Here is a 14,201-nt window from a genome sequence, read left to right as displayed (position 1 = left end):
TGCGCTCGCACCTCTGTGTCTCTACACCTCTGTGCGTATGAACGAGATGGCCTTTGTAGCTAGCTTTCCAGTCGGGATATGGCTTAGTTATTACTGGGTGAGAGGACGTTTCATTAGCAATCATAGAACCAAATAATAACAATTGAAATAAACACAGTCATGCACATCTTTATCACAAAACTTAATTTTTGTCGTAATTTCCACTGTGGAAAATCGTCGTTTGAGAGTCGCAAATAAACTGTTTGACCTAAAATAAACTGTTTGATTTAATTTTTTTTCGTTTTTGTCTCTCACACAAGAAATAAAACGAAAACTGGAAATGACTCCATAAGTTACTTTTGAGCGAGCTCTTAATAAAATCTTAATTAATCTTAATGAAAATAATGAAATTTAAAGACTGGCGTCATAAGCTTTCACAAGCAGTTATGAATCCGTCCGCAGCCTTCTCCAATCCAGGCAAATCGTTCTGCCAACTGAACTACTGTGGATGTTATGATACACAACTCAAACTAAGACTTCCCGCTTAAAAAGAGCTTAGTATTTTATCATTGTCGGTTAAGTTTCGCACTCAAAAACTTCATTCCTCTACCAGTCAATCTCACTTTATTTCTCCGGTTGAGCAATGATATGCGAGGTTTTGTTGTTGTTTTGCTTACCAATTTACGTTTTTACGAATAATATATTTAAAATGGGCATTCGACCTAAGCAGTTTGGAAATCACTGCTCTAGAGAATGCGTCCGTTTTTCCATATATGTAAGGCCTAAAATGTGTGATAACCCAGTGTATTGCTGTCAGTTCTTGTTCAATTGTCGATTTGATTTGTCTTTAGTGAACGATCTACTTGCGTAAGCTATTGATAAATCAATATTACCGTGCTTTTGTGTCAGAACTGCTCCGCAAACCATTTTTGAGGCATCGGCAATAACGATAAATTGCTTTGAAAAGTCTGGAAATTGGAATTCGCTAACGATGTCTACCAACAGTAATAGTGAAAGCTTGAGATCTACTGAGCGACAGTGGTTGGGTTCGGGCCGGTGCAGTGGCTCTGCTTCTTCGATAACGAATCTCGTTGCATTTTTATGCAGAAAATTCTCGATGGGCGCATGTTTTTTTTTTTTTTTTATTAAAGTGGAGTCCCAGTGGAAAAGATTTCCTTTTAAGGGATCCACAATTTAATTACTACGCTATGTTGGAAAGAAAGTACAAATATATTAGGTAATTAGTTATTAATATGAAATACTGTTGACGATGAATGCATTACATTATAAAACAAAAAACTACATTAGCTAAATATCTCGTTCAGTCTGTGCTTAAAATGGTACTTTAGTCTAGCCGCAAATGTGGCACGATTACTTATTCCTCGCATATCAGGCGGAAGTGCATTATATTTAGTTGGACCAACAAAAAGGATCCGTCTTTGACCAAGGCTTGTAGCTGCTCGAACACGAAACAAATTGTTACTACGGCGAGTTGTTCTAGAATGGGATATAGTTGGGAACTGTAGGTTATGGTGTACTGTGGAGTTATACAAATTATCATGGATGAATAGCAACGTTTGGACATCACATAAGTATGTTATTGGTAAAACATTATGGTTTCTGTCAGAGTATAACATTAGACTCGAGAATAGTAAGGGTTTATTGAAAATTATTTTTAGGCATCTGTTTTGTAGAGTTTGGAGTTTATTCAGATAAGAACTAGCGGCTCGCCCCCACACCGATACCAAGTAGTTGAGCTGTGAATGGATGTAAGCAAAATAAAAATTTAACAGAACACGCTGGGGAACAAAGGACTTGACTCTCCATAAAATACCGCAGTACGACGCCACGTTCTTGGCAACGAACTTTATGTGGTGAGCCCAGGTTAATGTGGGGTCGAAATATATGCCCAGATACTTGAAATAGTCAACTTTTTCAATAATATTGTGTCCGAGCTGGGGATGATTATGCGTTGGTATAATTTTCCTTGTGGAACGGAAAATCATATACTTAGTCTTTGTGGCATTTAATGATAATAAGTTCGCATTGAAATATTGATCAAGAGTTTTTAAATCACTTTCCATTTAGTTATTAATAGCATTGATGTCACTGTCAGGATAGAACAGAGCTGTGTCGTCGGCGAATAGTCGTGGAGTTCCTTTAAGATGTAAATTACCTATATCATTAATATATAAAAGAAACAATAGTGGTCCAATATTACTTCCTTGTGGAACACCAATGTTTATTGGAGCAAGGTTGCTGCTGTCATTTTCGATGGATACAAATTGTTTTCTATTAGTCAAGTAACTACGGATAATTGAATTAGCAATGCCCCTGATCCCATAGCAATCGAGTTTGTCCAAAAGTATACTATGATCTAATGTGTCAAAAGCTTTTTTAAGGTCTAAAAATAATGCACCAACTATATTTTTACTATCGATCTCGCTTATAATTTCGTCAACTAATTCAATTATAGCGGTTTGGGTGCTAGAACCTTGTCTGAAGCCATATTGGAATTTAAAGAGTATATTATGCTTACTCAGGAATTCGATAAGTCTATTGACTAGAAGTTTTTCAAATATTTTGTTGAATACGGACAATGTAGATATAGGACGGTAATTATTACAATCACAACGGTCACCCGATTTGAACACAGGAATGACTTTAGCTACCTTGAGGCAATCAGGGTAGTAACCGGTCTGAATAATTACGTTAAAGCACTGAGAGAGTATTTTAGCGAATGCAAATGAATTATGTTTTAGTACACTGACAGAGACGTTATCAGGGCCGTTACTCTTCTTATTATCCAAACCTTGTATTAACAGTATCACTTCATTTACAGATGAAGGACGTAGAAAAATAGAATCACAAACACGACGAACGTTACTTATTGGACAAAAAGATGAGTTTACAGGAATAGCTTTAGCTAATTCGTTACCGATATTTGAAAAGAATTTGTTGAAAATATCACAAACTTCCTTGTTGTCATTAATGCTGTTGCCCTTATCGATCAAGTGTATCTTATCCTTTTCTTTTGTTAGTCCGAACGTAGATTTAAGATTTATCCAAAATTTCGAATGAGGTACGTTAATGAGAAGTTTTCGTAATAATTTTTTTTATTCGCCTTTTTCATGGAGTCGACCTTTTTAGAGATATGTGATAGCATTTGTTTGAGATGCTGATCGTGGGGGCTTGCCTTAATACGTTTGAGGTAATTGCTTTTTATTTTCACTAGTGTCCATAAATCAAAGATCATCCATGGGCAATGATTACCTCTCACTGTGACTGTTTTAGTTTTTATTCTTGTATGTTGTTCGAGTAGAGAGTTATATACGAAAACTATAGATTGAAGAACTGTTTCAGCGTCCTCAATGACATCAATACTACTAATAAAATTGGAAAAATCAAGATTTACCTGACGATAGTTAATTATTTTTTTCGTTAATGTCATAGGTTCTTTATCAGCCAGTATTTTGAAAGTTGTTAAGATTTGAGAGTGGTCATTTAGTTCATTAAATATTGTGTCGTTGCGAATACGATTAACATCGTCAAGTTTACAAATAATATGGTCAAGTAAATTGTCGCTAATTGGTCTTGTAGTAAAACAATTTGTACACGAAAAGTCATATGATTCTAACAGAGCCTTATATCTTGTCACAATGTTGTTATGAATGAGATTTATAGGAACATTTATATCACCCCCAATAAAACACGTATGCTTCGGTTGAATTGAACACATCAAGCTTTCTAGGTAAACGGAAAATTCGTTAAAATCAAAGCTAGGGGGACGATACACACCATGAATATTATAAAAGTGTCCTTTGATACAAAGCTCGATGTTTATATGGTGAAATCCATCGGACGTGTAGTTCTTTATCAGTCTATGTTCAATATCTTGTTTGACATATATTGCTAGGCCTCCACTAGAATGTTGTTAACAGCCAGCAAGCGTGTTAGTGAGTATTCTTTTACGGGTTGTTTGCAGCATTGGTGGAAGTGAATTTATCGAAAGACTGCGCGATTCTTTTGCGGTGTTGTGGGTTGTTGCGCGCACCTTTTGACTGTGCGATTGATCAAGGTAGGTGTTATGCTCCATTACTCTTGTCGACAATTTGGCCTGTGTTAGTTACCATCAGGTATGTCCAAACACTGCACCGCACAGCGTGCTTCATATAATCCCCGTCACCGCGTTTATTGAGAATGCCATTGCGTGCCAGGGCACAAAGAGAAACACGAAACGCAAAATCCGAAAGCGCGGTGCTCGTGGCGATGTTTCATTTTCGGCACTGGTGTTTCAAGTTTCGACATACACCGAAACCGCGTGTTTTTAGTCTCGTTAAACACCGGAGCCGAGTGTTTTCAATTTTGCGAAGGCACCGAAGAGCACCCATGCGTTGGTTATATTGTCAATCAATTAAATTCAATCAAACGCGTATTGATGAAAAAAGAATTTATCATTCAAACGCATTTTTTGTCATACCCTGGCGCTATAGGCGCTTATAGTGCAAGCAACGTATATGGCAAAATCGGAAACACTCGGCTTCGGTGTTTGCCGAAGTCACGACCACCGCTACGGGTGCTTTTTCTATTGCGTAGCATTCAATACTCCTGGTGGTTTGCTCACGAGTGAAGGTGAGTACCGTGCAGAACGGATCCGTGTTTTTGCCATGCCTGGTTACCATGCTTTGGCCATTTTTTCGGAGTTCGGCGATTTTCGTTTTTTTTCCATATTGATGTGCATTTCGTTCAGTATTTCTTTTTTGTTGTAATCAAATATATCGTTATTTGTGTTTATTGTGTGCTTGCGTCTAGATAACTATTTGTTGTAATGGATCAGGAAGGTATGACTGATGAAATGTCCTGTGGAATTTGTCATCAGAGCCAAGAACAAGAACGTTCTGTAAAGTGTTCGGAATTTACAAACGCATTACTGATATGCACAAAAATGAAAAATCATTTATTTCTTCGATAAACAAAAAACTAAATGCTGTTTCAAGGGCTGTGGCTGATCAAATGCAGCAGGTAAGAGAGGAAGTTTGTATTATTACTACTGCTGTAGAGTCCTCTCAGAACTTTTTGTCTGAGAAGTTCGATATGATAGTTCATAACTTCAAGGAATTGAAGTCTGAGAATGAACGTCTGTAATTAGAAATTAATACGATAAAACACTCTCTTACATTGCTGACAGCCACTGTCAGTAAAATAGAAACAAATCAAGATAAGGGGAAAAAAGACAGCCGCAAATAACGCAATGATCTTTGGTTTACCCCAATGTCCTAATGAAAATGTGGGTGAACTTGCGCTTTTAAGTGTCTTGGTGTTATTTGTCTCTTGATTCTCTTGTGTCTTCGCCTCGTTTGTATTCTGGAAATAAAAGGAATAGTTCTTGATAAAAAGCAAGAACGTGGCCCATTGATTGCTACTGCTATTGACAAACCTTTTAAAGAAACGAAAGTAGCAATTCGAGAAGAGCACTCGACTTCTTCCGTGGAATTGCAAAAAGAAATGCGGAACTCTCAAAAACTTTAAAACATAAAATATGTATGGCCGGGCCGAGGAGGAGCAATGTTAGTAAAAAAGAAAGACCATTCAAGAACGGAAAAAATCGCAATAAAATTAACCTTGATTGAAAACTTTTATCAATCCGCTGAATCAGTGTCTTCCTCCCCAGAACTAGTTGCTCCCAAACGAAAAAGAACTTGATCTAGGAGCCTGTAAAATGATTTTTTATGTTTTATTTTTTTCCATTTTATTAATTTTTTTCCTCGTATCGTAATTTCCGTTGTTTTGTCTTCTTTTTTATAAACGGGTAAAAAGACGACAAATTTCTATCATTATAATATTCATTGGTTCAATGATAACTACAGCAGTAATAACAAACACACACTTGAGATCTCGCAGTGGAATGGAATGTGAGGGGAATTAACGATCTTTCCAAATTTAACGAAATCCCCCTTGTTTTGACTTCAATGAATTTTCCTTCTATTTTGAAAGCTTGATGTCTTCTGTCCAACCAAAGCATACGTGTTTTATTGTAGGTGATATAAATGTCCTAATAAATCTCATCAATAACAACATTGTGACGAGATATATGGCTTTGCTGGAATCCTATGACATTTCGTGTACAAATTGTTTTACAGCAAGACCAATTAGTGATGATATTTTTTTTATAATAAAATTTTAATTGGCTGATTTGCTTTAGCTTAACGTGGCATATTGACTTGTTGTTATAGGCGAAGAAGAGATGACTAATTAAGGGGTTGTGAGGAGTGTGGGATTTTCAAAGTATTGTTTAAAATAAAAATATATCATTCGTTTGTGACACAAATCTTTTAGTTTTCTGGATCTTCACGTTCTTCAGATTGTAACGAGAGAGATTATCCTTGGCTGGGATGCTTTGTTGGTGTGCTCTGACGTTGATGTGGCGTTTTTGGGTAGTTTTCAGCAACTCAGTCAGTTCAAGGCAGGTACATGCTCCGAAGTATCGTTTATACAGATCATACTTTCAGCAGCGTAAAGAAAAATGCGATAGAGCTTTGGACATTTTGGCTACACGCTGAATTTAAAACTCTTTTCTTAAGTTACAAGTCCAAATCCAAGTCTTTCTTTATTTCGTAAAATCTGCCTTACATAACTAAAATGTTCTGAGTTCTCTGGCTAACTTAATTCTAGTTCTGAGCAGAAGAGAAGAGTAATTCTAAGGTGTATCCTAAAATGAAGGTTTCGGGGTTTCTGTACTTAATTTGAGCCAATCGCGTTGCTCTATACGCAAAGCTTTCGTGATGGAAGAAGGGTATGTGATAGTAGTGGTGGATAGAGCGAGAGAGTCAGTGGCTTTGTATTTCTACGAAGAGAATGAGTAGGAATGCCAAAGAAAAGTGAGAGTATGAGTGACCTGGTACAATATGAGGCTCTCACTACAACTTTTTAATTCGGATCTTTTCCTTGTTCGTGTGATGCCGAGTTGATATTTATGGTTGGAATGTTTTTTGTAAGGTTTGGGATTTAGATTACTGTGTTCGAATACGTGTATGATTTGTCGTTTTGCATGAGGTAAGCTTTGGTGGTAAGAAAGTAAATTTATGTTCTAAGATTTGATGGTTTCTCCTTGGAGATTTCGCGGGTGTTTTGACAAGGGCGTCTAATTTTATGGATATTGGTTTTCGTGGGAAAGTTGCTTGGTTGCTTGAGAAAGTTATTATTTTGATTACATGTTAAAGATATTGAATGTAGGATAAATATTCATATCGTATTATCCCTCTTTTGTAAAAATGGTGTACTAAAAGGAAATCATTCTGCTAGTGTAGAAGAATTTGGTTAGTAAGGTGTTTCGACGCTCACATTCTAGGACATTACAATACTACTGTATATTACATATACTTTCTTAAAACTAAAATAACCGAATTTTACAGTTTTTTTTCAGAGAAGCTGAGTAAAACCTCACCTACTTCCACGTTAATAACTTATTGTTTTTTCTGTATTTTTGTGTTTAACGTTGGAGTGAGGCTCGGTGAGATAGAGTTAATACTACAAAGTTGAGAGTTTTATGCTTTAATGAGTCTGTTTTTTGTGAACTATGTTTTTTCTGATTTTAAATTTTCTATCTCGCAATTTGGGTCTTGAAATTGTGTTATTTTGAATGGACCTAAATAAAATAAATCTAATTTGCGTCTGTTTTCGTTTTTTAGGTACACAATGTCGTTCAAATATACTTCTATTGGGTTGGCTAGATGATCTGTTGTCGATTTTCTAAATACTTTTTGTTGAATAAGATATTTGTTTGCTACTTCGTGTGATTTGTGTAGTCGTTATTGTAATTCTTTATTATATTACTCAAAGTTATATATAGGTTCGATTTTGTCTGGATATGATTTCTGTGGTAATTTTGCGGTAACCACTAGTTCGTATGATGTATACCCATGATCTGAGTGAGGTGTTGTGTTGTATGATAATGCGTAGTACTGTAGCCAATCATCCCAGTCAGATTGATGTTCGTTGATAAAGGATCGCAGAAACTCATGAAGGCATTTGTGATTCCTTTCCAATGAACCAATTGTCTGAGGATGATATGCTATAGAGAATGTTTGTTTAATTTTTAGTTTTTTTTTCCATAAATACGTTTATTTCTTAAGGCAATTTACATAAATTTTTCTTCGCCGTAGCATCACTTTTACATAGAATTCTTATCCTAATATAATACTAATATAGTCACAACGATTTGAGCTTAATAAAACATATTCTTCTTATTTTTTAAATATCACATTAGGTATTCCGTTATTTATTATTAAATCTACTTAAGAACATTATTTGAAAAAACTGATTAACTGCTATAAATTATAAAAAAAGCTGAAATTTTTATACATTTTGTTATTGATTTCGTAACCTATTTTGAGTTTGTTTTTATCAGCACATCATTTTTTTTAAAATTTTGCTGTTGGATGAACTAATGGACGCAGTAGGAGTCAGAACTAACCCTCAAAAGGGTCAATTATTAAATTGAAACTTCAATTGTCTTTATGAAATGATATAGAAGTTTCATGTAAGAAAGGTCACGACAAGCAAGAATGTCTCAGGGTCGATTATTAAATTGAAACTTCAATTGTCTTTATGAAATGATATAGAAGTTTCATGTAAGAAAGGTCACGACAAGCAAGAATGTCTCAAACTGGGACATTGGATAGTCTACCTTGGGTACGCAAGGAATTTATTAGTTGAAATCTGACATCACGATACTCCACGCATGTTAAAACGACATGATCAATATCGCGATAGCCTTCACCACAAGCACAATGATTAGTTTCGGAAAGTCCAATTCGAAGAAGGTGTGCATCTAACGTGTAGTGATTGAACATAAGTCTGGACACTTCGCGCTGCGTGGATGTGTCGAAAAATAAAGTTGAGTCAGGGACATTTAGAAGGGTGTCACTGCTAAAAACGATCCTTCAATGGAAGAACTCCCGCCAGAACTTCAAGACTCATTGTATGTGTCGAATGCATGCAGCCTAAAGCAATTCGCAAACAACGCTACTGAATTCGCTCCAGTTTGATAATATGAGAGTTTGCAGCGGAACGAAAGCAAACGCATCCATATTCCATCACTGAAAGTTTCGTTGTCTGATACAGTTTTATTAGATCTTCCGGATGAGCACCCCACCAAGATCCTATTATTGTTCGAAGAAAATTTACTCTTTGTTGGCATTTTATTATCAGATACCTAATGTGTCCTCCCCACATGCATTTGGAATCAAACCACACCCCGAGGTATTTGAAAGTCAAAACTTGTTGGATCATTCTTTCCATCATATGAAGCTGAAGTTGCGAGGGATCATGCTTTCTTGAAAAGACGACCAGCTCTGTTTTCTCCGCAGAGAATTCGATACCCAGATGAACAGCCCAAACGGACAATTTATCTAAGGTATCTTGCAATGGTATTTGCAGATCAATAGCTTTGGGACCAGTAACTGAAACCCCGCCATCATCTGCCAATTGTCTTAGTGTACATGAGGTTACTAGACAGCTGTCAATGTCATTCACGTAAAAATTATACAGGAGCGGACTGAGGCATGAGCCTTGCGGGAGACCCATGTTGCTAATTCCCATGTTGTTGTCTGACCGTATTCCAAAGATTGCTCATTGAGGTTTCTCTTGACAAACCTTCCACAAAATGTCTCCAATAGCTCCATTTCTTGACCCGAAGTATGATCTTGTACTTGGTTTCTAAAGCCAAGAATTTTTCAAAATTCTGAGGAGGTCCTCCTCCTCGTTTAAAAACGTCTTGAAAGCATTTTGTTTCGCGTGTTTAGCATCTGAGCACTCTTTGTCCCACCCAGAGCTGCAAATTATCAGTCATGTCAAATGACCTTGACAGACTGACTAAAATCATCGTCAACTGTAATCGGTACAGTCAAAGTGTCTGTCAAATGAGATACTCGATAGTTCAATGACCAAGTAGAAGTATACTTAGTCAAAGACAGGTGACGCATTTTGTTCTCTCTCTCATTCTCCTATTCCCTGTTGAAGTAAAAAACACCATGAGAGTACTAACATAAACATAAATTGATAAAGTAAATTGTTCTTTGTAAAAAGTCATCGGATTTCGGAGTTTATTGGTGTACATGAATTTAATTCAATGTTTATGCTGCTTGATTAATATTTAGTCATATCGTAATCAAGCAGTGACAGGAGAAATGAAGATAATATCAATCGCATCGGCAATCAATGAGCGTCCTGGTGAGTATAATATCAAGAGAATGTAAGTTATGACAGATCGGCTCTCAGACTCTCAATATATGATGATTGGTAGAGCCTGGTTGGCAGCAGTCCAGTGACATAAACTTTCCAATCTTCGTCGTGCAAAGTTGCTCGTTGATAGAGACATTTAGCAGCTCTGGTCCCACCAAGGGTTTGGAGGCCTTCTGTTAGACGATGGGCCAAGAAATGTTTGGTTTGGGCTTGTTCTGCGGCCTCCAGAATCGAACAAATGAAAAGTTATATTCTTCAAGTGGGGGGAGCTCTTCCATTGAGTTCAAGGTACTTGGGATACTACTTTGGTATTTAATCCAGTCAATATTTTTTGTCAAATCATATGGAATATTAACTGAATTAGCAATGCCTTTGTTACTGCTAATTGAGATGATGATTGGTAAATGATCGCTACCGCGTGAATCAGGAAATACTTTCCAGGTGCAATCTTGTCGAATTGAAGTCGAGCAAAGAGATAGATCTAATGCACTTGGACGTGCAGGAGGTCTTGGGATCCGTGTCATGCTACCCGTGTTCAATACTGTCATGTTGAAATTATCGCAAATATTATATATTAAAGATGATCTGTTATCATTTACACGGAACCCCACATCATTCCGTGCGAATTGAAATCTCCTAAAATCAAACGTGGAGCAGGAAGGGCTTCATCAATTTTATTAAGCTGTCGCGGTCCAACTTGAATTCTTGGAGGAATATATACCGAAGCAATGCAAATGTCCTTTCCTTTGATGTTTATTTGACAAGCAACAACTTCAATACTAGAAGTCGAAGGAATGTTTAATCTATAAAAGGAATAACATTTCTTAATTCCTAAAAGCACTCCACCATACGGAGAGTCTCTATTGAGACGTATAATGTTAAAGTCATTAAAATTTAAGGCTATGTTTGATGTAAGCCATGTTTCGCACAAAGCATATACATCACATTTTTGACTATGCAACAAAACTTAAAACGAATCAAGTTTTGGCATGATGCTTCGACAATTCCACTGCAGAACAGTGATTTCCTGCGCCGGATGATAAATTATCCATCAAATGATACAAAACCTGAAAGAACTGGCCATTGAGCTGATAACTGTTCCAAAAAAGTTCCAGCTATTGGAAGGAATGCCGTTATGATAGTCTTTAGAGGTTCAGAAATATTGAAAGCTGCGAAAATCCATTCTACAATTTCCGAAAACTTCAGTAATCCTGATGGTGGCTATGAAACGGAGCCCACTGGATTATTGTCTTTTCTTGTGCTAGTTCCTGGATTGGTTTGTGAATTTGACAAACCAGGAGACAAAGTTTTTGGTTTTAAATTTGGCTTTTTAGATTTAACACGGGTATCTTTTTTTGAAGGTGTAATTTTTGGTGTCTTGGTTGGTATTTTGTGGTTTGTTAATCTCCTCTTAACAGACCCTTGAGGAGTGACAAACGAGGTATTTCACTATTTCACTATTTCCGTCAGAGTCAGATTCCTCTGGTTCCGCAAGATTTGAAAAACCGTTTTCGGATTCCAAAGGTGAGACATAAATTATCGTTTTGAGCATTTCTGCATACGTGCGCTTAGACCGTGCTTTTAAAGAAAGCTTCATTTTGTCCTTACGCAACTTAAATGCAGCGCATACTGAAAGATCATCACGAGGACTCTCCCCACAATAAACACATTTTTCAATATCTTTATCGCAAAGATTATCCTTATGAAGCCCTTGATATTTTATACATTTCGACTTATTACTACAGTAAGTAGCTGTGTGGCCAAAATTTTTGCAGTTCGTGCAATTCATAACATTTGGTATGAAAAGCCGAACAGGAAGGCGAACTCTATCGATGTGGACATGGCTAGACAAGGCAGATCCAGCGAATGTTACTCGATACGAATCTGAAGGTCGATAAGTTTTGTTTCCTTCTTCGAAAGATGCTGAGTACAATTGCTTGCACTCGAGTATCCTTACTCCCTCAAGCAAGGAGTTTTTAAAACGTCCAACTCCATGCTCAAGCAACTCTTTAACCGAAAGACCCGCTTCGGTGATAACACCGTCTATTTCAACGTCTTTCGAAGGAATATATACGCGATATTCGCGGGTAAATAATTCACAAACAACAATCTCGTTAGCCTGCTTTAAGGAATCGACTACAACGCGGATCTTGTCTTTATGGACTCTTACTATCTTTTTGGTAGCGGGAAATCGTGATGTCAATTCTTTATATATAAAATAAATTTAATGCCTTCATTTTACGCCGAAAAAAGACTATCCATGGGCCCGCAGAAGTCTGATACTGACAAAGATATCGGGTTCGAGTCCTGATTGGTTCAAGGATCTTCCCGGGTAGGAAATTTTCTTGAATAAAACTGGATAGTAAACCGAAAATATTTGAATGTTGTCTTGTTCTCAGTTGTACTTTAGAAGGGGAGTCTATACCTGCTGGATTAATCAGATCGTTTTATATTTAGTTAACTGGTTAAAATATTTAGATAAATCATCCAACTCACACCTTTGTAGGGGTATGGGCTGGACCATCATCATCATCAACAAAAAACGTTGAACAAATGTCTAAATTGGCCTCAAAACTACACCAATTTGTAGCCGTTATCAGTAAGCAGACAAACAAACCGTTTGCGGCTATCCTGGCTTCCAGTTTCCGGAAGCACCGGAAATAGTGATCATATATTGCAAAAGGAGTCTCACTCACTTATCTCAGCGGTGATTTTACCGATTTCCACAATCTTAGGTTTTATTTATTTGTTATTGTATTATTGCAAAATCAACAGACACATTGTAGTCTCAATGATAATTTCTAATATTAAGTAAAAAGTTGGTTAATATTTTTTGCGTGGAAGGTTGAAGTAAAATCCAGATGATACACGATTGAACGATCTTTGCAAGCCTGTAACGCTACCATTAATTCCATAGTTGGTGCGACGTAGAAAAAGTCGAAGAAAGGCGTTGTTACGGAGAGCACGAGGACGAACATTGATATTAACCTCGCGGAGCAAAGCGGGTCCTATCATTCAATACATCAGCTATCATCAAAGCACGCGACAACTCTCGTCGTACCAATTAGCAATCCGCGATTTTCATAGCTCGGCAGTTGATGTGGTTTATTCCAAGGTAATCGACGAAGAACAAAAATGACGTTGTATCGATTATATTCTATAAGCTCCATTGAGATAAAAAGGGATCCAGACTACTGAGCAATATTCCAGCTATGTTGCTTGAATATAAAAAACTGTAACGAACGCCAATGATCATAGTTCGCTTTCCTTCGCCTTTGTACGATAATCGCTCTGATATTCGGACTTGTCCGGATATTCGAGTGCGAACGAAGCCGACGCTGCTTCTTGCTCGCACGAAGATCTACTCCTTGCAGTTGTTATTCGCAAAAAAACAAACACCGGAATGGCTTGAGGTGAATGAGGAACGAATATCCATGCAGCGATAATCGTCGATTGATTCGCGATGATCGTTCGTGCTGTCTTTGAAACAAGCAATTAAGACCTTTCTCCCTGGATTAGTACCGTAGTCTCATGTGTATGTGATGAACCATATCCCAGCACTCTCCCATTGCTGCTAGATTATGGTTCTCTACGATTACTGATTATGCATGCAATAACTTTCTTAACACTCAATAACTTTCTCGAACAATCAAATTTATTAACTTTCCCAAGCAAACGAACAACTTTCCCACGAAAACCAAAATCCATAAAACTACACGTGCTTGACAAAACACCCGAGAAATCCCTTTCAAGGAAAAACCATAGAATCTTAGAACATAAATTTACTTTCTTACCACCAAAGCTGACCTCATGCATACACGACAAATCATACACGTATTCGAACACAGTAACCTAAATCTCAAACCTTACAAAAAAAAACATTTCAACCATAAATATCAACTCGGCACAACGACACCACTCGAACAAGGAATAATCCGATTTCAAAAGCTATGTCGTAAACAAAACATTTCAGCTTAAAG

General features: G+C 37.0%; 1 protein-coding gene across 4 annotated transcripts in view; it reads right to left on the bottom strand.

The window, feature by feature from the left end:
• LOC131433743 (mitochondrial glutamate carrier 1-like) overlaps positions 1–14,201 on the bottom strand; it is a 461,990-nt gene that overhangs the window by 416,489 nt on the left and 31,300 nt on the right. Inside the window, exon 1 of one of the 4 annotated variants that reach the window (XM_058600330.1) lies at positions 2,425–2,434. The exons of the other annotated variants lie outside the window; for them this stretch is intronic. The gene's annotated coding sequence lies outside the window, so the exon portion shown is untranslated. Of the gene's footprint in view, positions 1–2,424; positions 2,435–14,201 lie in introns of those variants that run through there. 4 annotated transcript variants of the gene reach the window in all.

This window comes from Malaya genurostris, chromosome 3, assembly GCF_030247185.1.
Source record: "Malaya genurostris strain Urasoe2022 chromosome 3, Malgen_1.1, whole genome shotgun sequence".
In the NCBI taxonomy this organism is placed as follows: Eukaryota; Metazoa; Arthropoda; class Insecta; order Diptera; family Culicidae; genus Malaya; species Malaya genurostris.
This window is presented reverse-complemented; position numbering and strand designations above follow the sequence as displayed.